Raw genomic sequence first — 25,363 nt, forward strand, 5'->3', positions numbered from 1 at the left:
CATCCTCACCCTCATCATCCTCATCTTCATCCCCATCCCCACCCTCACCCACCAGCACCACCCCTTGAAGGCCGTGCCTGAGCCCTGCGCCCTGCTGGATGCACACAGAGGACAGCCAGGTGCCCTCGGGTTCTCGTGCCCCGTGCCCTGCTGTGATGGACGATCCGCGGTGTTTCCCCAAATCCCACCCAGGCTCGTACACAAGGGCTGAACGCATCACCCCAGGGGTACGGACACACATCGGTGCCAGGTGCTGGTGCAACCGGCCACGGAAATGTAATTCTAGGGAACGGTAACTCCTGCACCTTAGCACGTGCCTGTGCAGATCTGGGAAATATCTTCCTTTGGCTTCTGGGGGCTGATTTCCTGAACCTCAGCACAAAAATCCCATTTTCACACCGAGTTTCAGGGACTCTAACCCGGCAGAGGGCTTCTCGACATGCTCTCGAAAAACTCTCCGTGGCCACTCGTGTGGGTGATGCGCTGGCTGGTGCTCACCGAGCGAAGACGCGGATTTTTACCTGCCCGGCCCATCTTTTTTTTTACCCATGTAATAAAATATGACACTAGAGGGCGGCCTGTTAATGTAATTCAATAACGAAGCTGCAGTGGCTGCAGGTGGAGACGCGGCTCCGATGCTTTGCGTCCTGGGCACGGCACCTGATTCCCCCGGGATAGCCCCGAGACACGGGGGGGGGATCCAGAGGGGCACACCAGAGCCCCCCAAATAACAAATATCCCAAGAAATGGGGTTTACCAGCAGGCCACACGATCTGTGTTGTGTCACGAGCAGTCCCGCTTCAGCAAAGCTCAGAGGAGGTAACAGGAGCCATCCCCTGCTCCCTGACCCCAAATCCTCACCCTGCCCCAAGCCATTTTGGACCCTTTTACAGCTAAATGCCAACCCAGCCCAGTTTCAGGACTCAGCACCACAGTTCAGTGAGTACTGTCCCCTCGCGTGGCTCTTTCTCAGTCTCTTGCAGCCTTCCCGGGACCAGGGAGGTCTCTCTCAGTCGCAGAGCCCGGTCTCCTTGTGTCAAACGAGGCTAATATCTGCATGCAATTTAATAAATTAAAGACCGCAAATATTTTTGGAACGCCGGACCGAGCGTGCATCAGAAACACCAGGTATTACCAAAGTACACGGTGATGTCATTATTGATATCTACACTCTGTCCTGCCTGGGAGCAAGGATCTCCTTGTGGTGTGCTGTTGGCAGCCGAACCTTTTTTCCCCCCAGATTTAAAATCTATGTCTCAAATGTGAGCCAGCAGGTGAAAGGGACGCGGTGAGACAGGCGGAGGGGAGACGGAGGACGCAGCTCACAGTACCAGGAGCTGAGCCCCGTGACGTTGTTGCACAAGGAATCCTTCAAGGCATCCTTGCAGCTTGCTCTGTGATAGCTTCGAGAGGCTTTTGGTGCCGTGAGACTATCAAAGGTAATTCAGCGTGCTCACCGTGAAACAAGAGAGGGTTTTACGCTCAACTTCAGTGCGACTTTCTTATTGTCTGGAGAAGAAATTGGCCTGAACTTACAGATGGGAAGAAGTTAAATTAGTGGCCGCTTTCCTGCAAACTGATGTTCCTTAGCATTTAGCAATAACATGTCCTCAGTTTTTGCTAAATTGCAAACGAGCAATTAATTTTTCAGCACTTGTGCAGAATACTTTAAAAATGGAAACATGAAAGTCTTCTATTAAAATGAAGTTGATAGTATGCACCTGCCACTAATGTACTGTACACTGTGTCTTCCACTCATTATAGTGATGATTTGGGTTGAGATCAAGAGTCATATAGTGAAAATCACTTCAACACGTGCCTGTTCATATGCATAAACTCCTGTGTACCAGATGGCAAAATATAATGACATCTTAAACAGCTAATTGCATAAACCTTGTAATGCAGATAATTGCTGAACCAAAGTATGAGTTAATAATTTCCCACTGTATTGCCTGGCTTGACACTAATTCTAAAGGAAAGTTGTGACAATCCTAACACACTAAAGTTCACCAAGCGGTAATTAAAACTAGCACTTAAAATCATTCGACTTTCAAACCCTTAATTACAATTCAGTGGAATCACTTTGTAGAAATCTAACATTTATAGATAGTTACATGATAGCTGATATTTCATCATCGGCCCTTTCATGGCGTGCTCCTAAGGCGTGCTCCAGGAGCACGCAGCTCTCCCTGGAAGCCTGCGGTCGTAAGGATTTCCGTGCCAGCGGTCACTGGGAAGCACGTGGGGAACGGTGGCCAGGACGCCCTGCTGCAGCCTTGTCATTTTTGTCACAGCTTACAGCTTAAGGCAGCGCGGCACGGAGTCGTTTTTAATCACCTGGTGATGGATAAATGTAAATAAACAAGGAGCCACTGCGGTGACGCGTGTTGGTTTTCAAGGAGCGGGTGTAAGAAGTAAATTGTTTTGGCGGAGTTCATAACCCACGTCCTGACCTCAAAGACAGGCCCCTCACACACCATCAGCTGGTACCCTGTATTGGAACAGCCGCCACGGGGTCGAAACGATAACGAATGGAGATATAATTAATGATGGTAAATACGATTTTAGGAGAAATAAGCCTTATCAGACAAACCCAATTTCTTTCTTTGATGAGGCATATCAAATAATACGACGAAGGTAAAGACTGAATGATAAAGGTCAATGAAGAGATGTGATATTCGTTTTTTTTATGGAGATTAGAATTAACACTGTGTGATATTCTGATCAAAAAACATTAGAAACAGCAACAGAGCATGCACTAATTAGATTAGGAATTGGCTAACAGCCTGTTAAAAAGTAGCTATGAATCAGGAAGCGTTATCAAACGGGAGGGTTTTACCAGGATCAGCATCAGGTCAGATGCTAGTTAATGTTTTCTTCAATGATCTGGATGTAAACACTGCAAATTCACAGCTGATAAATTTGAGGATGACAGGAACATCGGTGGAGTGACAGACAATGATGAGAATGACACTCCAAGCGATCCCGGCTGCTTGATGAGCTGAGCCCATTCAAACACAATTGGTTTTAATACAGACAATATAAGATTATGCAGTTTCTGGTGCTCGCAGTTTTAAAAGACTGCTGGAAAACTGGAGAGGGTGCAGAAAAGAGCCACAGAGAGGATTTCAGGGCTGAAGGAAGTGCTTAATGGTGAAAGACTTAAAGCACTCAATCTGCCTAGCTTACTGGAAAGAAGACTGAGACGTGACCTGAGTATAATGGGTAAGTATTTAAGTATCTACGAGATCTCTCTGGAACTATCTGCTAGATACTGATGACATTTCTAATCTTTCAGAGAAAAATGGGTATCTGCAAGTCAGCTGAGCAAATTCAAGTGAGAACTGAGGTGTATGCTTTTACCAGCACCAGTGGCCGAAGGCTGACTTTCCAGGCACTGCCTTTTTGTGGTGTTTTCAAGGCAAGACCAGAAGACCTGCTGTAACCAAACACAGGGTAATGCATTTAATGCAGGGGTCATAGCACGCGGTGATTTGTAGCATATCAAGGGGCTTTCTCTAGGCTTCAAAGCTGTGAGTCTATACACATCAGCAGAAACGCCTCGTAAGTGTTTCAGAGCAGGAACGTACACCTGTGCGGAGGACTAATCAAGTAATAACAAGCCTAACACATTTCACGGGCTCTGCAGACCCACGCCAGGTGTGCAGATATCACACGTTTATAAATCTCGAGTAACCGATCTCAAAAGACAGAGGCTGAGTTTCTGTGCCGATGTGGGAGCCCCCCGCTGGCAGATCTGCCACCCCTCGCCTGCCTCCTGGCAAGAAATGAGTCCCCTGGGAGCTTGTGCCTCTGCTCCCGGGGCAGGAGATGCAGTGACCCCAGCCCAGGGAGTCTTGCACCTGGAATTCTGTTTTATGTACACTGAATAAGGCAGTGCAGGATTGGGCCAGACAGGAGACCAGACTGAAAGTTGACCCCAAACCTCTTTTTTTTTTTCTGAAGCATTTCTACTTCAGCCCTGCTTCTTGCTCAGCTTCTCACCTCTGAGACCTCACATACCTGCCACGGCTGTTCCCAGCCACGTGCACTACCCGTCCTTTGCATCCTACAAACACCTTCCTCTCCCCACCCCTGGAAAGTTCAACGACTGCCAAAACCGTGAGCAAACACAAAACCTTTGGAGGCTTTACGACACCACCACGCGGCGCCTCCAGTCTCAGCTCAGCGTATTGCAGAAGGAAGAGAAGCAGAGGCCTCGTCCAATTTCCTTCAGCTGTGAGCCCGTTCCTGGGGGCCTTCTGCCTAAACCTGGGCTATGCACAGCTCAGCACAGCCCCAGGACCTGCGGGGCCATGACAAAAGCCGGGAGCTAAATGCTACAAAACCAAAGAGCATCGTCTGATTCTGTGCAGGAGCTCAGAGTGAAGGCTCAGCACAATCATTTCTGCCCTTAAACATATTTGCTAGCCCATGAAAAATAACTACCAGATGTCTGCTGTTATTCCTAATTATACAGATGGAGGTGACCAGATCTGATATTAACTATTCTCATGCTTGGGTTTCCCCTGCTGCTCCCTGTGGGCTTTCCAGCCACCCCTGCTGCGGATCAGCAGCCGCCTTTGTCTGTGGCAGCGGTACCGGCAGCCGCAGCTGGCGAGGATCAGGATTTTCCCCGGAGAGGGATGCTCCAGGGAAGATGCTATTCCTACTGGTTATAACATTTTCAGTCTCTGCTGAGCACCCTCCATAAAATTACAGCACAGGTGACTGAGGCAAGCTTTACCAAGCAGAGCCAGTCGAGGTGACGATCTGGAGGAGACGGCACCTTTTTGTGTATCCATCTCACTATTTTTGAGGCAGTCTCTTAACCATCCAGCTAGCTGGGGTTTAGAGCTCAGAGTCTGGCCTTCCCTCACTCTCTCCACCACCTGCAAGGTAAATGTGCCTCCAGGTAGTCCCAGAGCTCTGCTCCTTAAGGCAAGTTCAGCGCAAGCCTCTATGAAATGCCCCCATTTTGTTCATCAGCCAGGTGTATGTGAAGAACGTCTTTGGCAGTATTCAGTCTGTGTATATGCACCGCAATCACAACTTGTCCATACAAGAGGTAGCAGTAACTCAATTACAAGACAAATTAAAAAAATAATACACCGAGCAGCATTATTAAGTGGTAACTCAGATGCCAAAAGTTTGGAGGGAGGACACGGAAATGTCAGCGATAACAAAGCCTGGACCTCTAGATAGTCTCAGGGACTTAGGCAGAGATCGATCCAGTGGCTGCTGACCTGCCTTCTGAGCTTGCAGTGATGCTGGCAATTAACTCTAAGCAGAAAATTGTCCCACTGATTGACTCAGCAGCTTAAATTGAAACACAAGCTGAAATGATTTGCTGGGAGGGACATAACCTGAGGAATTTCTTTATCGTTAAAACAACTGGTAGATCCAGGAGGAGGTGGTATGATATGAAGGAGACTTATTTCTCAGGCTGTGAATGTAAATTGGTCTTCCTCTTGTCTTTTGATAGAAAGCAGGTCTGATGGGCACAGGTTGTCTTCCAGAAGTGGAGCTCTAGAAAACAAGACAAAATAGATTGTCACATCACTTCTGATCGCTACATTATTCTCTGCTTAAAATTTTTAGCTACCTACTATATCAACATAGAGTAAAAACAATTTCTGATAATAGATTTTATCAAAGCAGATACAAAACAGCAGATCAAAACATCACACGCGTTCTGAGTCTTAATAAATACGACTTAAGATGAATCTATCTGCAGTGCTTCTTTTCTAACCAGCACTCAGTAACATCCAAATAGTGCCAATACAACAAATATTAACTAAACAGGAACATAACTGAAAGTGTCCTACCTGGTTGTGGCTGGCTGGTACTTTCCAGAGGAGTCATCTTCTCATCTTCTTCCCTCTTTTCTTCGTCAGATTTTTCAGGAAAGAGTCAGGTGCCACATTTTAGCTTCTCCTAAAATTGAATGCGTGTCTTTGCTGTGTATCGTACACATCCGGATATCCCAAAACATTGGAGGCAGATGGAAAGATGTGTCGGTAGGTAGATAAAAAGCTTTGTGAAAAAGGTGGGCCCCCAGATTCTGTTTTCTGATGTCTTTAGATCATTTGCTCTGTGCCTGATACAACAGCCTTATAAAATATTGTATCATCCGGGAAGTGGAATCAGCTCCCAGAACTGGTGAAAATAACTGAAGATCTGTCACTTTTCCAGATGAACATCTGGCAACTGATTGTATTTACTTTCATTTCCAAGACCCTAAGGCACTTAGAGATCAGAAAATAGTTCAGTCTATTCCAAAAAGAAACGCACCTCTCTTCTTAGCATCAGTTCTCAAATTGTTCTTTTGCACACTCCTATCTCCGCGTGTAATTACTTGCAGGTGTCAGCTGCAACATGAGGTCTTTTGTCTTTTGTCAAGTGCTTTGGCCAGCGTGGACACAACGAGCTTGGTTTACCAGGATTAATAGTTGGCTATTGGTATAAATGACCGCTGGAAAAAGATGTCTTATGAGATAAGAGCTTTATTGTCAGTCTTATGGATTGCTTTGCCTCGGGATGCTCTAGGGCCATGTTGCTGGAGCAATTTGGACCTGGGTCTGAAGCCAGTGGGAACTACAGAGACACACAGGGCTCTGCAAGAACTTGCAGGTGGCTGAATTCCATGATGGGCATCAGAACAAGGGATGGAAACCACTGATCATGATCGCAATTACACCTGATTTATACACGTTATTTACTCATCATCCACTCCATATCCCACCAATTTAGGTTGTTTGTATGGGCTCTTATCGCTGCCCTAAAACCCTCCAGCAATGATTGCAGTCTGCTCTGTTAACTGATGATTTCATTGTTCATTACACCTATTTATGTGTAACTGTCAGGAAAGGTTTTCTTTCAGCTAAGTGTGAGGGCAGCACTCTCCAAATCACGATGGGATTTTGAACTAGGCAGTGGCTTCGGGGGAAAAAAAAATGAAGATTGCCTGCAGAAAGAGAAGAAACTCTTCAGAGACTTTTGCTTCCCAGCAGACTTGCTGCTGGAGGCTTGTCAGGTAGCAGGAAACCTTTCTCAGGGAGATTCTGCAGGGCTTTGACATTTATAGGGTGGCTGTCAGTGTTGCATAACCTCAGGAGCATCATTACCATTGACCTATTGCGGAGCTGCCACTATTTCATGTCCCGTATTCTTCAGCAGAGCAATACTTAGCAGTGCTTTTCTTAACTCATGTCTTGTCAGTGAGACCTTTCTGCTCTGTCCCTCATTTCTATTTAGAATATAGAGCAATAGTAAACCAAAGAGAGAAAATTCTTAGAATTCTTAGGAGTTAGGGTAAAGATCTTAGCCCTTTATAACTTCCTTATTTCTCCTGTTTTAAGTAAGCCAAAGACAGTGCTTAGCATTTATTTATGCAGCTGCAGTGGTCAGTGTTTCCAGAAGTGAGGAGCTGCAAGCTGTGACTGCTTTTGCTCTGGGGGAAGCTTAATTTTGAAAGGGTACTGGGGTATCTGGGACTCCCCAAAGCTGTCCCCTTTCAGTTGCATCATGCTGAGGCTCTAAAAATTAGAGAACTCAGGTAAGAGCCATTTCTGAAAACTTGGGCCAGCTTAATTTCTAAAAGCTAGTTTTTGTTTACTGTTTAGCTCAATGAGTAGACTCTAATGCTGTTTTTGTTTCATTTTTTTTTTCCCCTCCATTACATGTGAATTTATTTAAATTATTTATCCACAACATTCTTTAAGGTTAGATTATTTTATTGTGGCAATTGAAGCAATCTCTGTGTAGATGCATATTACTTTACACATCTCCCCTTGGGGCTATTCACATATCCCCACACGCATGGCTCCCACTAATACTTGTCAGTGGGACTTAACATACAAGTGCAGACATGAGAATAACCCCTTGCTGGGCACTTAACTAGATTTTATTTTAATTTTTTTTAAAGTTGCTCACTCATGGCAAACATCGTGGTTATTGGAAATCACTGCACTTACCAGGATCAGCAAACACAACCTCCTTTTCCTTCTCACTCTTTCAAATGGGAGCTGCTTGGTGCATTTGGTGTGCTCAAGGTAAAAAGTTCACAGACAAAAAACAGGAACGCAAGGTTATGGAATAAAGTGGCTTTATTCTGCACATTGTCACTGTTTGCCATACAACTGTATACAGTTAAGCCTCTCCACTGAAGAAAGCTTTTTATGTTTGTTTGTTTTAAAAGGTATGAATTGCAATGTGGACATTTGGGTTCTGTCTGTGGCTCCATCATAGACTTCCTGGTAGGATAGCTGGAGCTTTGCTGGTCAGTTCTTATGAGAATGAATGGAAAGCTGAGGTTTGAAAACTTGGTTTTTATTTCTGCGTACCTGTTTTCTGCATCTTTAGTGGTTCTCATTACTGCGGACTCCCCTCTACGCCAGTATTTACATGTGTGTAAGTTAAGTGATGACAGAACACTTTCCATCAAGAAGTTGAAATCTTCAATATGTTTTGTAAAACTGATGCATCTTGTACCATCTGTAATCCCCCTCCACTGCAATTCAGGGACATGCAAATGTTGAATCATCATTATTTGTTAGCCATATGAAAATAATTACTCTGATTTCAGAGTAATTAGGAACGAACATGTGCCCATATCAGAAAGAGGAAATGACCAAATCAAGATGTGGTCCGCCAGCCTCTCCAGCCAGGAGATTTTCTACCTTTAAGCCACTTCAAGATTTTGGAGGGGTTCTGTGTTTTAAAAGTATGGTCCTTGGAGATGTTTGCTGAGTTATAATTCTGGATGCACTAGGGACCAATGGAGTAAAGTAAAGCCAAACATAGGCAGGAAGCACTGTGTTTCGATACCCAGCCACCCAGGAATGAATTTACTTATTTCAAGTCTTCACTTTCTACCTCACTCTGTGATTTCAGGCTTGCTTTAATGGTATGCTAGAAGCATGAACATGCCAATAACAGAATACTGCGATGCGACATCTAACTTTCAGAAGATCTGGCCCCATCCCAGCAGCCACCTTGTGGGCAGAACCTCAAATCACGGCAAAAGCCTGCTGAATTCAGTCCCACGGGGACTGGGACTTGCTTCTGAAGGCTAAAGCACAGACAGCCCTTACGACAAAGCCAACCAGCACACTCAGCAGTTTCAGCAGGCAGTAACTCACAGTGTTATCCGTCACCCAAGGCTGACCATTCACCACCTATAACTTTACCAGGTATGAGCCATCTGAGGACATTCTCCACACTTCATTTTTTTCGTCAGGCTGATTCCTGTTTTGGAAATTTTTTATCCATGCCAATTCATCTATCTCTAAAAAAGGCACTAGGAAAAAAAATGTTTCAGTGTTTCTGGCAGTTTGTCCTTGAAAAGGCCTATCGACATCACGGCTTGAAGCAATAACCAGGAGATTGGCCTACATCAGCCCTTTCTTAAGAGATGCTTTACAGTAGCCTTGAAAATCCATCAAATCTGAAAAGCCTTCACAAGTTCAGAGTTTGCACATGCTCACTAAAAGTATTTTTTATTTTTTTTTAAGCATTAAGCTGCTAAAGTCAGTGCAGGTTTTAGAGGGAACCGGCACCATTTGGGCAGCACACACAAAATCCATCTCACTGCAAGGGGGTCATGAACCCCACTCTGCTGCCTGCTTTCAAACATTTCCCAACTTTCATGTGCTCGGTCTCACATCTCCAGTGGTGTCCTGTGAGCATCCCCTCTTCACGTGCAATTGGGTGTAATTTACAAAGCAGGTAATGAATTAAAATAACGGTGCCCTCATTGCCTAGTAGGAAGTATGTCTCTTAACTGGTACTAATGGATGGCAGCCATTAGTTACTCTTACATTAAGGTGCATTCATATTGAAATTTTACACTGGCATTACAATGCATTTGATTAAAATGCAGAAGAATTACGCATTAGATGTCATGTGGCTGGATGGAAGCATAATTTAGCTGAGTCTGCAGATGCAGTCATGCAGGTGTTTCTGTAATTCAGATTCAGTTGGTGAAACTGTTGATGTTCAGTGGCCCTCAAATCACATCACCATCTGTGGTTCAGCTCCTTCTGAAAGGAATTCCTTGTGCTTTTTATCAGATATGATCACTGGATTCCTGAGCAAAAGTTTTGTGAATCAGGCAACGCTTAAATATCAGGTGTTCTGGGGGAAGGGGAGGCACTGCAGACATCAGGTATTTCATCTGTGCTTGTTAACTACAAGTCTAGCATAAGGAGGAGATAAAAATGGGGCTCTTTGTGGGAATATTCCCCTCCCGTCAAGGAAGCATTGTGCTTTCTTACCTAAGGAAGAGTTAAAGTTTGAATTGTGTCTGATTTGCAGATTTTGAAACTAAGCCAAGTTTGGCCTTACATATCTCCCTACAGAACAGTCCAGTATCTGAAAAAAACACTCCGTGCTAGAGGTTTTAGTTAGATTTACATTTTCTACTTAAGCCCCTCACTGATAAACACCATTTTAACAGCTGCAACTCTTGCTACTTCCAGTTTTTGCAAGCTCCAAGACGATGCCAGTTACGGAGAGCTAAAGCCCAACACTCAGACGGGTCCATCACTGCCAGCAAAAGCTCCCATGTACTTGAAGACACTCATGTACACAATTTCTTTGCTAGACTGAGAACTTTTTAAAGGCAGGGAGATGTTATTGGGAGCAGAAGGCTGCAGAAACTAGGTAAGGATAGCAGGGACAGAGCGAACAGCAGCAGCGCTCCCTCCACAGCGCTGCTCGCAGCATAATGCAGGTGCTGCCCTCTCTCTGCAAGGTCCTCCAGTCTGTAGGAACATCTTTCCAGTCTGGAAACATCAAGCCCTTTCCTAGGGTTTGAAGCAGGATGACATTAAGTTTTGGGAGTTCAGACTCTGTGCCGTTGGAACATGCTGCGAGGCAATCTAGCTAATGTGCAGTTGTGTCTATACAGCCTCCGAGGACTGAACATGGTTTGGAAGAAAAAAATCAAGTCAGGATCACAGATGGTTTCCTCTTTACCTCAAGGGTCATCGTGTTTACACATTTTGAAAGAGTTACTGAACTAATTTGTAAAAGACTTCTATTTTATATATTAAGGAAAAATAAAGACCTCACAAGATTTTTAGTCCATCAGCAACATATGGAAACAAGAAAAATCTGTCCCTCGGTTGCTGAAATATTTATTTATCATTGAAATCCCAGACATTTGCATTCAATGTAAGGGCAAAGCATATCTTATGTATAACCTCCTAGAGAATTTGGTTAAAAGCAGTTTTGGATACCTGTAAGTAATTATGCTATCACATTCTCTAACGGATTTAATTCAGGCCAAGTAGCAACTACTGTATGTCCAAAAGATAATGAATTAAAGCAATGCTTTGGCATATCCCCTTTCTGAAATGTTAGCAGCCTCTCAAGTGACTTGAAAAATAGGCTTCAATAAATGGACAGGAAAATATATGCAATTAAATTCAATCAATAAAGCTGTCCTTGACCAAAGTCCAAACATTAAAAACAACTCCAATTGAATTATGAGAAATCCTTTTCTGATTTTAACTAGATTAGTTTAATCACATGTGCACCAAAGTTGCGTGCCATTCCTCAGTAAGTTTATGGAAACAAAAATCAACGTACAACTGTGTCTCTTCAGCCCAGCTCCAGCTTTTCCCCAAAGAGCACTGTTCTAGAAAAGTCATTTTCTTTAACAAGGTCACCCATTCAGAGGAAAATGGCAGAGCAGGGTCCCAGGTGACTGCCCTCGTTACCAGCCCTCTCTCTTTCACTTCCACAAAACTCCTCATCCCCACACTACAAGGGCTCTTTGTTTCCTCTGGGTGAACAACAGAAACACTGCTGAAATCCTGAAAAGCACCTCAAAATGTGAACGCTCATCCAGATCCCAAGTAACTAGAAGGTTTTGATGCTTTTTTTCCCCACCACAGTGATATAGCTGAGGACAAACACAGTACTGAAATCAGAGATGCCCCAAGTTATGGCAAGAATACACGTATCTACGTGCCACAGGCATAAGTAAGCCTATAAACAGAAGTGCTTCAGAATAAAACAAAACAAAAAATACATTGTTACTAGAGGTGTTTTTTTTTTTTTTTCTTTTTTCTCCAATAACCAAATATCACAAGAACCCTTACAAATAACCAAGCTCATAGATACTCAAAACCTCACTGAAAAAAATCTAGATAGCCTCATACCAACCAAGGTGAATTTGACGTTGTTAAATTTTGTGGAGTACCTTTTGCTGTTCCATATTACCTCAGAGAGGGCAGAAACTCCCCCCCTTCTCTTCCTCAGGGACATGGGAACAGCTGACAAATAATTTTAGGTAAGCCAGCCATCAGCTGGAAGTCATGACCCAAGCCTGTTTGCCTGCACGAGATTTGAACCAGCAACACCTGTGAGATAAGCATTGCTTGCTGAGTGCTCTGAGCTGTCCTGTACAATGTAAGTATTCTCTTAAATTCAGAGTAAAAATAGAACATTAGGTTATTCTAGAGCTGACATTTCAGCCATGAAGCACTTAAGATATGAAAAAGATGGATCTGGGGAAATAATTTGTAAGTAGCAATGTGTTTGTTGAATTTTTGCTCTTTGGGGACTTGTGGTTTTTCTGCAATTCTTTCCAAAATCAAGGGTAAATTATGATAAAATGATTTGTCTTGGATAAGGGATGGTGCCTCAGGAGCAAAGTTATTTCCTGCCCTATAGTAAAAAGAAGCATTGCAACAAGAAAGAAGGAGTAAAAGCGTTGGTGGTAATGGCTGCAAGTTACAAGACTTGTCCTGGTCTTGTTTCTTGTCCACTAATACGAGGGAGAATTCATGTAAATGGCCATGCTGACCCTTCATCTGTGACCTCTAAAGCTCCCACAGCGATATAACTTTGAGACTCATCTACAAAAGAGACCCTTAGGCTCAGCTGAACCCCCTATTACTAAACTCAAGGCACAGCTGGTTGCAGAATGAGGAAATCCTCAGGTGGCTGCAGAAGTTGCACTGAATTTCACCATCACTTGTTTGCTGGGTCTGTGGGATGGCTCCGGAGACATTCCCATGAATGTATCCCTACAAAGGCTGTATCCCGATCTTCAGAGGGATACAAACCCAAATGAGACAAAACTTTACATAGAATAATATGGAAAAGTACAATAAAATAATATAATAAATACGGGCTTAGTGCTGGAGTTATGAGATGGGAAGATTTGCCCTAGTTAGGTCTCCTACTGACCCTATTTATGCTGGATTGGCTGGTACTTCCATAACGTGTCAGGAGACCCAGCTGACTAGCAAGACACCTGAAAAAGGCAAATACCTTCCTGCTGACAGCAGAACCTCTGCCTTGGACAATCTTTCACTGTTTGCACACACGCTGAGAGCCCAAGAAGCTCGCATTCCCTTAGCAACCAAAGTTGGCACCTGTGATATTTGTTTTCAGCGACTGACACCAAGAGTTTGAACTTACATCTGTTTTACTGAATTATGGTGAAACAGTATTAGTAACTGCAAAAAGCGGCTCTAATTTGGACAATGCCGTCCAGATCATTTGCAGCTTGTAGTGCCTGTAATTTCACTTCACATATATATCACTTCACAGTATGGGAAATCGTATAGTAGAGGAACACAACAAGTCTTACGCAGGCTGGGTCTTGACAGCTTGACCTATTCCCAGCTATAAAACTTGCTTGTGTAGAAGTTTTCCTCCTGTCTTTTATAGTTCATTTGTGAAGGATTGTCCACCTGGTGCCTTATCACAAACTGTGGAATGAGTCCAGGAGATGGCAACAACATGAACTGCTGTGGGGGATAACAAGGACTCTGTTATGACTGGGAACGTTTGCAGTACTATAAATAACTCTATCAATATTGTGATAATGGCACTTTAAAGAGGTCTATTTTACAAGTGTTGAATGTAAGAGAGACCACAGCTGTGCTCATTAATTCTGAAGTATGCTCCTCTCTATGTACAATTTGCAGGTGTAACAATAGGAGTGTTGACTCAATGCAGGTCTAGCTAGTGTTTGGATTAAAAAAAAGGTCACAGTAGCATGATTAGTTCTTAACGAGTCTTTATTGTGTTTGGCAGAGGGAAAGCAAATGATGATAGTTTAATTGAAAACAATAAAAGTAAAATGGAACTTTGTTACAGAATTCAGCTATACGTAAATAGCTTCTCCCCCCCAAAGAGCAAGTACCGTAATTGACAGCAGTAGATCTTTTGATAATTAATTGCAGTAAATTATCACTTGGCACAAAGAAGGCATAATTCTAATTAATTTGCAACCTTTCCAGCATAACACTGAATTGAAAATGGCACTGCTGTAATTTTTTTCGAGCTAATATAGAACTGGAGTACAAACAACATTGTGATGCTTTCCCGTGTTTTCCTTGTTTGGAGTTGAACTTGGGCGATTCGGTCCCTTCCACACAATTGCTGTACTACACAGGGATGACCCAAATGAGTAGGAGTTTCCTGCACAGTCAGAATTAATCTGCCACAGCATGGGATAATATAATTATGTACAGGGATTCAGGCAGAGAACTGGTTCAGCTGGGGCTAGCCTGGGACTTCAATGCCTCGACTGAGGACAGGCAGGGCTGTGAAGAGTCCCTTTCATTGTCCTTTTAATCTTGATTTGAAAAGAAGGTACGTGGTCAGGCCAGGCTCTTTAGGCAGAACTAAGAAGAACTGTAATACGAGTCAAATACATCACCCTCCGTCTTGTTAACAATTTACAAATATATTTTCCTGATCTCTGGGAATGCAAATTCTCCTTGGCAACTGCAGGGCAGAGCTAAATGGCAGGTCCGTTTGAGGAGGTGTGATGTAGGGACGTCTTTTGAGGCAGCTAGGTAATAGCACAGAAGCTTTTAACTCTGAGGACTGCCGGGATGCAATGGCCAACAAACCCATTTTAAGCAGGATGCTTCGTGAGTGCTTAGGGATGAGATGCCATTCCTTCCTTATCATAACTAGTCTCCACGATGAGGTTCCTAGCTAATGATTTGTTAATGGAGTTAAGATCTGGGCCCCAATCTGTGACTTTGCACAACCTATAACTCTTCTGTGCCCCAAAACTTCTCAGTGTCCCTGGGAGATAATATTTACCTCCCGCGCATCAGTGTTGTGAGAATAAATTAACTTTGGGAGAGTATGTTGAGTTCCTTGGGAAACAGTTACTAAATAAGTGCAAGTATTATCATATATTAAATCAGATCAGCTATTAAAAATGAGAACAAGTCCTCAGATCCGTAACCCTCACTACATCAGTTTCTCCTTCCTTTGCTGATTACTGTTAGCCTTGATAATAATGAACTCAAAGACGATATTAGCAGCCTAACCTATACTATGATTTAATCTTGATTGCCACAGATCAAGGTTTGATTTAATTGCTCTAGAATTAATTAGGAAGAGAAACAAGTTATAAAAAAGAATTTTCACTCTAAATAAAGAAACTGTTTACATTCAATTGGAGTTCATGTTAGAACAAATCATTAAGCTATAAAGGATTACATCTAGGCTAGAATTAAAGTCAAGCCGATTCATTAACCCAAATGGTAGCCCAGAGATTACCAACATGGTATTTCTGCTTTGGTGATCAAAGGATCAAGGGATACATGACCAGATGACCCTAATTGAAGCAATCTCCATTGAATTTTGCAAATGAACTCGAAAGTACTAAGAAGATAGTCTCAAACTTCTGTCTTTGTGCAGGATAAATCTGTCCTCGTAGCCTTACTTTAGACATGCAGTAAGGGAAAGGAAAGACAAGAAAGCTAATGGCAATCCTCTATGCAGTACATAAAGTATGAATATTTTTCTTGAATTATGGAGGACGCTTACCCGAATTGTTTATAGTTGTCTGTTACAGCTTTTGAAACATAGGGAATTTACAGTCAAAAACTTCATCCCTATTGCCCTGTCAATGACCTCATCACACCTGACCTACAGGGAGTATCTTCTGGTGGGTTAACCCGTAAATCAGCCGGCACGCAAGGCCTTTCTCTCAAAAGCTTGCCAGTAGTGCTGAATTAGGTATGATAGTTTTATTGTGTGAGCTACTGTTCACCGGGGACTGAGTGGGAACTGCTGACCGTATTTCACTTGAGAGTGCAGGATGAACTTGAGCCTTGGTCCCAGTGGTGAGACGCCGAGTCCGTACCGCGGTGAGGCCCTGAACCTACAGGCTCGGCTCTGCAGCGGGGAGAGCTGCGGGTGCTTTGTCAAGGTAATCATCGGAAGCATGAACTCGGATGGTGTTTCAAATTTTAAATAAGAAAAATACACGTAAATGCTGGAAAACAATAGGGGCAAGACTTTGAAAGACCGGTATAGACATTATCAAAATTCTGCATAGCCTTCTGTGGAAAATTAAGAGTCACTGAGCATAGGAACTTCCTGAAGACAGAGACTATAATTCTTGTCATAAAAGGGGAGAAATTGGATGTGATAACTAGTGATGGACAAACTTCAAAAGGTTCAGGGCTTGTGCTCGGTTTGGATAACCATCCAGGAGCTTTGATGCACATCCAAAGCTTATCTGGACCTCCTGGGCCTGTAAATATTGGGATGGAAATCTTGCAAGAACAGGCTCTCTTGAGAGATTTTTCTTTTTTAGTGTTTTGGGCAAGTATTTTCTTGTCATGCTGGAAATACAACAGAAATAATAATGGCAAGAAATAAGGCCTGTTTTTAAAGAGTACTTCAAATCTAAGTCACAAATGAAAAATAAAAAAATGCTTCTCCTAAAATGCTTTAGACATCTCAAGATGTTTTTGGAGTCAAGAGGGGCAACATTTTAAAATAAAAGCAGAAAAATGTTTCCCAATTTCTTCTGTATCACAACTGTGCTACCATCATTTTGAGCTGGAGGCTTTTTATTTTTTTCTTATCTTTGTACAGCCACTTCTATGCATAACATCAAAAATGCTGTACGGATTCTGGATAAATAAGATATAGATCAAATTAGGAAGAATACTAACATCATCCAAAATGCGATTTGCATACACAGAAGTTATATAAAGTAAAACCCAACTTCCAAATGCCAGACTTTGCATGAAACCTTGCACGTGTTTGAGAAGACTTTGCGTGTGTGTACACCCGTGTAAATTTTCTTAGTTCTCCATGGACACAAAATAGGTTATAGTTGATGAAACTGTTTCATTCGGTTTTGCAGCAGAAATGATTGTGTGACTGTTTTATGCTCAATAAACCAGAGTAAAATGTTGTGGGTGATAAGGAGCCAGCTCCTGGGGTTGGTAGAAGGATTTGTCTCTCCCAGGCTGGAGGGACAGAAACCAGGTACGCTTCTGCCAGTGGTTCTCATGGCTGGCCAGAGATGAATTAGTAGGTTCAGTTGGGTTTGTATTCAGAATTGTGACCAAACTACTGAAGACTGAGCTTTCTGTATGTTTGTATTACCTGCTTTTTAAAGACATGCTTAATTTTGGGGGTTTGAAGCAGAATCTCAATAAAAGAGATCTGGTGATTAAAATTCCACAACTGCTTCAGGTACAGATATTTCTAGGTCTGTAGGGGAGGAGGTGTCCTCTGCACTGCCTCTCAGAGGAAGGATAAAGCCAGTGACACTTTGAACTTGATAGTTGAGGCTGATGAGAGAGGTTAGAGGAGAGGGTAACCCCCCTGGTGGCTGGGGAGGAGGAATTTATTTCCTCTAGGTAAGAGACTTGCAGGGGCAGGTGCCCTGGATGAGGTGCTGCCACTCCTTTTCCCTAAAGGCCAATTTGAAGTGATGATGGGGAGAGGGGAAGCCAGCAGGGCTTAAATTCTGCTTAACCTGGGTGCCAGCTCACTTAGGTCCTGAAAACGTGAGAGTTGGGAGCAACCACTGGTGGTCTCTGCACAGGTGAGTCCCAGCAGGCCATGAAGGGCAGCAAGACCCGAGAGGGACTTCTTGGAAGCCCAGACTGGTCAGGGCCAAACCGACTTTTTTTTCACAGCATGATAAAACCCCTAGGCTGTTGTGTGAGTTTCTGTGTGTTAAGCTCTAGAGATCTGCCAAGGACACATCTGTGGATCCTGTGGCTGACATCTCCTGACCTGTAACTCAGCAGGATCCCTACACGGACACGGCACCGCTTAACCAGGGGTTACTTATTTCAAATGTTTGTTACGAAGCTGTAGTCTGCTATTTCAATCTACCTCGCATACTGAAGTCATTTCTTCCTGCGTGTCTGAGCCAGCGGGCCTGGCTGAGCTCCTCTCTCAGGGCTTAATCCAGCTCCAAGTCCCTGGGAGTGTCTCTGCTGACTCCAGCGAGGCTGGATGGGGTGCTGAGGGGCTGGCAAAGCACACAGAGAGCCACGTGCTGGCCTGTCCCAGTGCCTTGCCACCCTCACAGGCTCAGGGAGATGCTTGTAAGCCCCGTATGCGTAGTTTGGTCCCTTTGGAGTACCAACACCTAAACTGACTTGCAAATAAACAGCATTAAACATCCTAGCTGCGTTAGCATGGGATGTCAAGTAAATGAGGAGATACAAACCCAACCAGTGCACGCAGCAGAAACTGCTAACCGTATTCAGGCAGCAGCAATCAGGTCTCATGCCACTGTCAGAACTAGTTAAATTATCATTGGCCGTGTCATCCTTTCTTTTTTTAGCTGCTTAGTAAGCCACATTTTGGCATCTTTCTAGTCAGATCGTTATATATTTTATCTTCAGTAGTGCGTACGTATTAATAACTCCGGGAATTAATTTGCATCTGAGGCTCCATTATTTTTATCTTGTTTGTTTCTCCTTAACCAGGTCACGAGAAATATAAATTTTAATCTCCAAATACTCCAGAACGGTACTGCAGAATTGGGCAAATCAGCTACATATTGGCATAACAACACTAAGAATAGAGATCTCTACAGAGCTTTGCAAAAAGAGACTTTTCTACAGATGGAAAAACTTAGACACAGAGTTAAAGTTAGCCCTGTAAAAAAACAGCGGAGGAAAACAAGCAGTTCAAGTGTCTGCTCATGCGCACGGGCTTGTTTCCTTGTTTTCTTTCCCAGTGTTGACCTTTGGCTGCCCCAAAGTTGTCAGAGCATCGATTAGACACTGCAGAGGAGGAAACTGGTGGTGAAGTTGGAAGATAAACCTCAAAGAGTTTCAGGCATTCAAGGGATGAGGCTGACTGAGCTGCTTAAATACTGGATGTATCCAAAATACAACCAAGGCCGTAATGGGATCAAGGTAGCAGCTCATCACTGGGGACCTTTCAGTTTCCTGCCATCCAAGACGAGGCGTGGAGCAGAAGACCACCCTCATCCTCACAGACCCCCGAGCCCAGAGGCAGATTAATGAAGAGCGAAGAAGACTTACAGAGCCAGACCGACGCAGTGTTTGTTAGTGGAGAAAGACTTTAGATGTGTACGGGTGGGTCTAGTCCCTCTTTCATCTTCCCTCACGGCAGTCACCATGTCCATGTGCTGCCTCGGGAGCCAAGGTCCAGCAAGGAGCAGAGACAACAAAGGGGGTGAAGCTGTTTGCTGCTGTTCTCAAATTCAATACTAAATTATACTCCACGTTTGAGGTACCAAGCAGGCAATCTCAACAAAGTTCCTATCCACTTCCTTAGTGTCCCTGACCTATCAGGGATGCTGGAGCTCCTTTTGCAGAGGGACCAATGCACCCACTGTGTAATTAAGGGCACCACTGAAGTTTAAAAATAATCCTATTGGTGAACATAGAGAGAGCAGAGTCAGTGGGAGGCCAAAGCATCCCAAATCCATACAGGGAACAGGCCTGCAGAGGTGCTGGCTGCATGGAGGAGGACAGGTCAGTCCCAGTGCCAACTTAGCTCTGGGCTTCTTGAAGAGCTGCAGTGGGATTTGTGAGGTGGGAGTCCCACTGTCATGCTTCATGCTGGCCACCGACAGCTGTGAAATGTTAGTTGTCTTTCACTACGAGCCGGCGTGCAGCTGGGGAGTATTCCTTACATCTTGCTCAAAAAAATCCAAAACATTTTGGGAGAGGAATCTGTGTGCATAGCTGTGCAGGCAGGGAGGAAGGGCTCTGCTCCCTGCCCATCCTCGGAGTAGCCACCACGCAGCACCACCTTTCCAGGCATGGCCACCCTGTCCCAACGGGGCTGGGGCTGCCCTGTGACTCACTGGGCTGGTGGCAGTGTGATATCTTTGCCTGGCTTTGCCTGCTTTCCATTTTGAAAGGGTTTTTCTACGTGATAGGTGATGACATTATGTCCTAGAGAGCCAAGAGCTGAAGGCAGATGCAGGCTGGGACTGCTAGTAGTGAAAAAGTTCAGAATAACAGTTTTGTAGCTGTGGGCTCTGGGATTTTATACAGGGTGTTAGAAACAGTTTGAGGGAAAGAGCAAGCTTTTCTGTGTCTCAAGTGAGATGCACACCAAATATGCGGATGCTACTACTGATTTTAGGAAGCAGGTTTTCCAAAGTGAGTGAGTTGTGTGTTCCCACATGTATTATCAACACTTATTTTGTAATGAACTTTGTTGAAATTCCCATAAAAGGCTTACAGTAATTTTGCTACCTGGCCTCCAATGCTTCTAAGAGGAGATGTGCAGACAGACACAAATGATGGATGGCAAGAAGATGGAATAGGAGCCACCCAGGAACTCTGCAAAGAAACTCCCTTTAAAATTGAAGGACAATCATTTTAAAAGTATTTTAATCAGATTTTTTAAAAATGGTCATGCACATGTGCTGAGGAACTTTGAAAATCAAGCCATGTATTTTAGTAGCTACAGGAGCTTTCAGACCCCTCATCTAAAAGACCCGACCTTCATTCTGGAGGTCTGATGAGTCAATGTATTTAATCTCTAGGCAAAAGGTCATTCAGCTGGACTTCAGAAGACACGTAGCATTTTTTGATACACGTGGTCTATCACCATAATTGTTACTTCAACTGAATACCTTCCATTGTCATGCTGTAACAATCTGTGGGGGCTGAGGTTTTGCAGCTGGCTGCCTTGTTTGAGCTGTCTGGGGCTGGTGCAGCTGAGCTAAACCCAGGCTCTGATGTTTGTGGTGGTGGAAGAGCTCCCTGAGGAGCCCACCGATCCCCCAAAGACGGGGTAACTTAGCCCCCAAAGACAGGGCAACTCAGATTGGAAGACGGTAATGGAGATCTGCAGACAAAATGTGAGTGTCTCCCACCCACCCTCAAAAACAAACAAACAAATAAACAAAAATGCACCATAAACCTAAACTCCTGCTCTGAATGGATTGCTTCAGGTGCTGAGGTAACGCCAGGTGACTGGATTGTACCCCAAGGGAGCAGTCCCATGATGGCAAGGTGAATCTCTTCTTGGAAGTGCCTCTCTCTTCCTTGACTGCCAGGGAATCCTAATAACTTATTTAGAACAGACACCTAGTTTTTAGACAGTTAAATGTAACTGAGGTGAATCTACCCTTCATGCCCAGATGTGGGACATACTGGTTTTGGTAGTTATGGCATGTCTGATGTCAAGACCTTTGTGGAGATTTAGGAATCGTGACGATTCACAGTCCAATAATTAAAGGGATTGCAACTCCTAGGATCTGGATGCTGCTTCTCATACCCTTGTCCTACAAACCTTGGAGAAATCACCCTGGGCAGGATTTTTAAAGATACGAAATCCTATTGGTTTCAGGTGATTTGCCAAGCTTGCGGTCAATGAGAGGCACACAAGCGCTGCTGGGATCCTTGCCCTTAAATCTCCTTGTTTGCAGGACAGGATAACGCCTACCTGCCAGGCAGGATTACTGCCTGCAGCACTTTGGGATCGCTGGGTGCCTGGTGCCGCCGGTGAAAAGTGCAAGCTTCAGATTGTCTTGCACATGGCGTGCTGCAGACAGCACAGCCGCCGGGCCCCGCGGCGCTGAGCACCGCCGCAACCGACCTCGCATTTCTGTGACAAAATTTATAGCACAAACCGATCTGTGAGAGCGGCTGCTCCCTCCCTCCCGGCTTCTTTGCTTCGGGGTGCTGCGATTCAGAGGCTGGAATAAAGGAGCAGCATCAGGGTAGAAAGCTTGGGTTTGGGTCTGCACTGCGCAAGAACCGAAACCTTTGCTTTATTCCTTAAATTGTGGATTCTTAAGAGAAAAATGGTCTGTTCTGCCCGGACTGCTGGAGTCAGAAGCACATGGATGCATTGCTCCCAGTCAGTTGCCCGTCTCTCCCAGTAGATGATGCTAAAGCGCGATTGTTTTGAGCAGTTTTGAGGGAGTGGAAGAGTTCGTGGGGAAACCCGATGTGGTGGGAAGGCTCCCGGGGCTCGGTGCCGCAACGTGCAGCAGGTACCCCGAAAAACCTGGAGTCCAATCTGCTCCCGTTGTATTTACAGCAGCTGCAAGAGTAATGGGGTTAGACCTTCCGCAGGTTTTTATGATTTTCAGGCAGACGGTTTTGCAGCAGACTGACGTGTTTACGTGCTTTTCAGCAGACTGACGTGTTTACATGCCTCGGTGTTTCTGCAGTTAGGCAGCTAAAACACAATACCAGCATCACGCTGCCTCGTCATGCCATTCCTTCACTCTTGTCATTAAGCTCTGCTTAAACGAGAGAGATTTGTTGGGACTTTGCTAAGTTTGAGCTTCAGTGTGGTTTCCCCCCCTTTCTTTCCCTAACATGTTACTAACTGCTGCTCGTTGCAGTCAGACCCACTCAGGGCAAATCGTTTTGAAGCTAATATTCAACAAGGGCTGTAGCTTTCTGGTTGCTTTTGAAACGCGCACTGACATTTATTACCAGAAACGAGGCAGCGTTTTGCCTGTAGATGCTGCCAAAGTTCAGATATGTTTGAGCTCGGGCTGCTCTCTGGAGCCAGGAGAGGAAGTGGTTCTGGAGTGGGAAATACAGGCTCAGATATACATTTCCCTGGAATTTAGGAAAATTAGAGGGAGTTTGGCCTTGTCTTTACTTCCATTAGGGCTTTTTTGAGTACTTCTAGGGCAGGCAATATAATTCACTCTGAAATGAAGTTTTAAAGTTCAAAGATTCATCTGGAAGTTATTAATAAAAACAATAAAAATATAAACTTAAACCCAGTACATTTCAGTGAGGAGAAATTGTCTGCATTTTTTTTTTTTTTCAGTTGGATACTTCTGCATTTCTATAGCTGAAAAATATATTATTTTCCTTTTAGGAAAAAAAAAAAAAGGCAAGTTATTAGTCTCTTTACGAGACTTCTGAGGTCTGCAGTAAAGATGTGCACATCCACCCCTTGGTTCTCCATGTCCAAGCTGTCTTGCACTCTCTGAGTTAGGAAACAAAAACAAGGTCCCTGTCCTCACAGACAACTTAGAACAAAGCATATTTTGGGAAAAGGATGTACAAAACAATGAAACAATCCAACGTGGGACCCATACAGATACGTGGAGGGGCTCAGAGAAGGAGTCTGTCGATTCCTCAAGTGCCTGCTCTGCTGGACCATTATTTCTTCTATATTAATACACTCATCAATTATACACCAGGGCTACGTGACGTAGCCCCCCTCCCCTTCCTACATTCCTGTATGCTAACATAAGGCACGCTGTCAGAGGTTCAGCACCGATGTTGCCTTGTCCCTGACTGATACGCTCCACTGGGTCAGGAGTATGTCCCGGGACAGTCAGGAATGCAGCAAGATATATGGGCAGGTTTTTTTCTTCAAAGCTCTTGGACGAGAATCAAATTGCCTGAAGGAAACTTTTAAGAGCCTTTTTTTGTCTCTTTTAAGAAAAGAGATAACTGCAAGTACGGTGGGTAATATTTGCACTATCTTGCCACTGCCTGTATTTGGTTTTCTTGGAGATGTACTGCCTATTCAGCACATGCTGCAAGCAGCCACTGCAGAGATGTTTTGTATTCCCCGCTCATTCACACCACACTGGGCTTTCTCCTTCACTCACTTTGGAAAAAGGTTTATCATTGGGAGTGGGACAGATGGAAGTAAGTCCTACAAAAGGCAACTAGAAGGATTAACTTAGTTGTATGTGGGCCTTTGGGTGACAGATGAAGTGGAGACCACCTGATGTGGCTGTGGGGCAGGGAAGTTTGCTGACGGCAAACTGTATGGGAGCTGGAAAACAGCCTGGTGGGCTCTTGGACCTACTTCTGAACTAAAAGAGTAGCACTGTCCTCCTGGGATTTCGTCATTAGGCAGATGACGGCAAGATATGCTTAGGCAGAATGGATGGCAAAGGTGAGATTTGTGGAGAAACTCCAGGAGAAGGTTCAAGAATTACATCAACGGGAGATGAATGTGAAGGACAGCATGAGAAACCTGGCACTGTTGTGCTCTTTCTACCCCAAGTCAGGCAAAATATGAAACTCAGTATGTAGGAGCAAAAAGGGATTTTTCTCAGTTGTCAGTGAGTCCCAGTATCTTCTAGAAGTGGGGTTGTTACTTAAAAAAGGACGGCAAGAGCTTACTTCGCTTTGGACTTCACTGTTCGATGAGAGTACTCAGAAAAGGAGGATAAATAGGGCTGATGAAGGCTGTAAAGCAGCTAAAAGCAATCACCGAATGAATTACTTCAGAGCTGTATGCTGTTATTAGAATAAGTGTAAGGTACTATCCTTTTAAAAATGGCCAAAGAAAATAAAATGGGATCCTCCAGGCAATAGTATTCTGACCTCACCAAATGCCGTTGTCTAATTTAGACTGCATTAGCAATTGCGTTCCTCACAAAATCCTGGGTAGGAGAAGGGAAAGGATTTATAGATAGCATTATGTCCTAAAGAGATTCATACAATGAAATTATAAAATGCATTTAAAAATACATAATTAGCACTTTTCATCCATAAATTTCCAAAGTGATATTTTTAAAAGGAGGACATTATCTAACTCCATGTGGACTAAATAACTTTAAATCAAACGAGACGATTTATGTGTTTGAGAGATGTTTATATTTGAAATAAGAGCATCATTTAACATCTCTTCGCCCTTCTCTCATGCTGATTTATCTCCCATATTTCTGGAGGTCACTCTTATTGGTAGAAGTCAGCATTTGTTGTGTTTTGCAATGCAAAAATTCTTTTCATTCCCTAACACTAGAACAATATTTCATTGAATTGCTCTGGTTTATTAGACTAGTTGCACAGATGTCCTCTCTTCCTGAGCCAGATGTAGGGAGCGCTGCTTCCAGCTTAGCCCAAACTGGAACATGTTGACAGAATAACATAACTGAGACCAGACATATTGCATTTTACACTAAAGGTCATGCAAAAAGCACAGGCTGCATATAGCATGGACTGTTTTACATAAACAAACATTTGGTTCAGCTTTGGTATAGGGATTACCGAAAGAATGCTCGGGGAGGACAAGCTATAAAGCAGTTAGAAAGATCTGACAGTTGCTGAATGAATTACCCCCAAACTGGAGCATCTCACTGCAAAGAAGTGTGAAGGGCTCTCTGCAGCAGCGAGCGAGGAAGGGG

The 25,363-nt window shown here is 43.9% G+C and overlaps 1 protein-coding gene and 1 long non-coding RNA gene across 10 annotated transcripts in view; one reads left to right on the forward strand and one right to left on the reverse strand.

Moving 5' to 3' along the window:
• NFIA (nuclear factor I A) overlaps positions 1–25,363 on the reverse strand; it is a 348,730-nt gene that overhangs the window by 261,550 nt on the left and 61,817 nt on the right. The window lies entirely within an intron of this gene.
• LOC137860478 (uncharacterized) lies at positions 12,421–24,655 on the forward strand. Its single transcript, XR_011098935.1, has 2 exons — positions 12,421–12,533; positions 18,738–24,655. It is a non-coding gene; the product is annotated as an uncharacterized lncRNA (long non-coding RNA).

This window comes from Anas acuta, chromosome 8 (genome assembly GCF_963932015.1).
Source record: "Anas acuta chromosome 8, bAnaAcu1.1, whole genome shotgun sequence".
In the NCBI taxonomy this organism is placed as follows: Eukaryota; Metazoa; Chordata; class Aves; order Anseriformes; family Anatidae; genus Anas; species Anas acuta.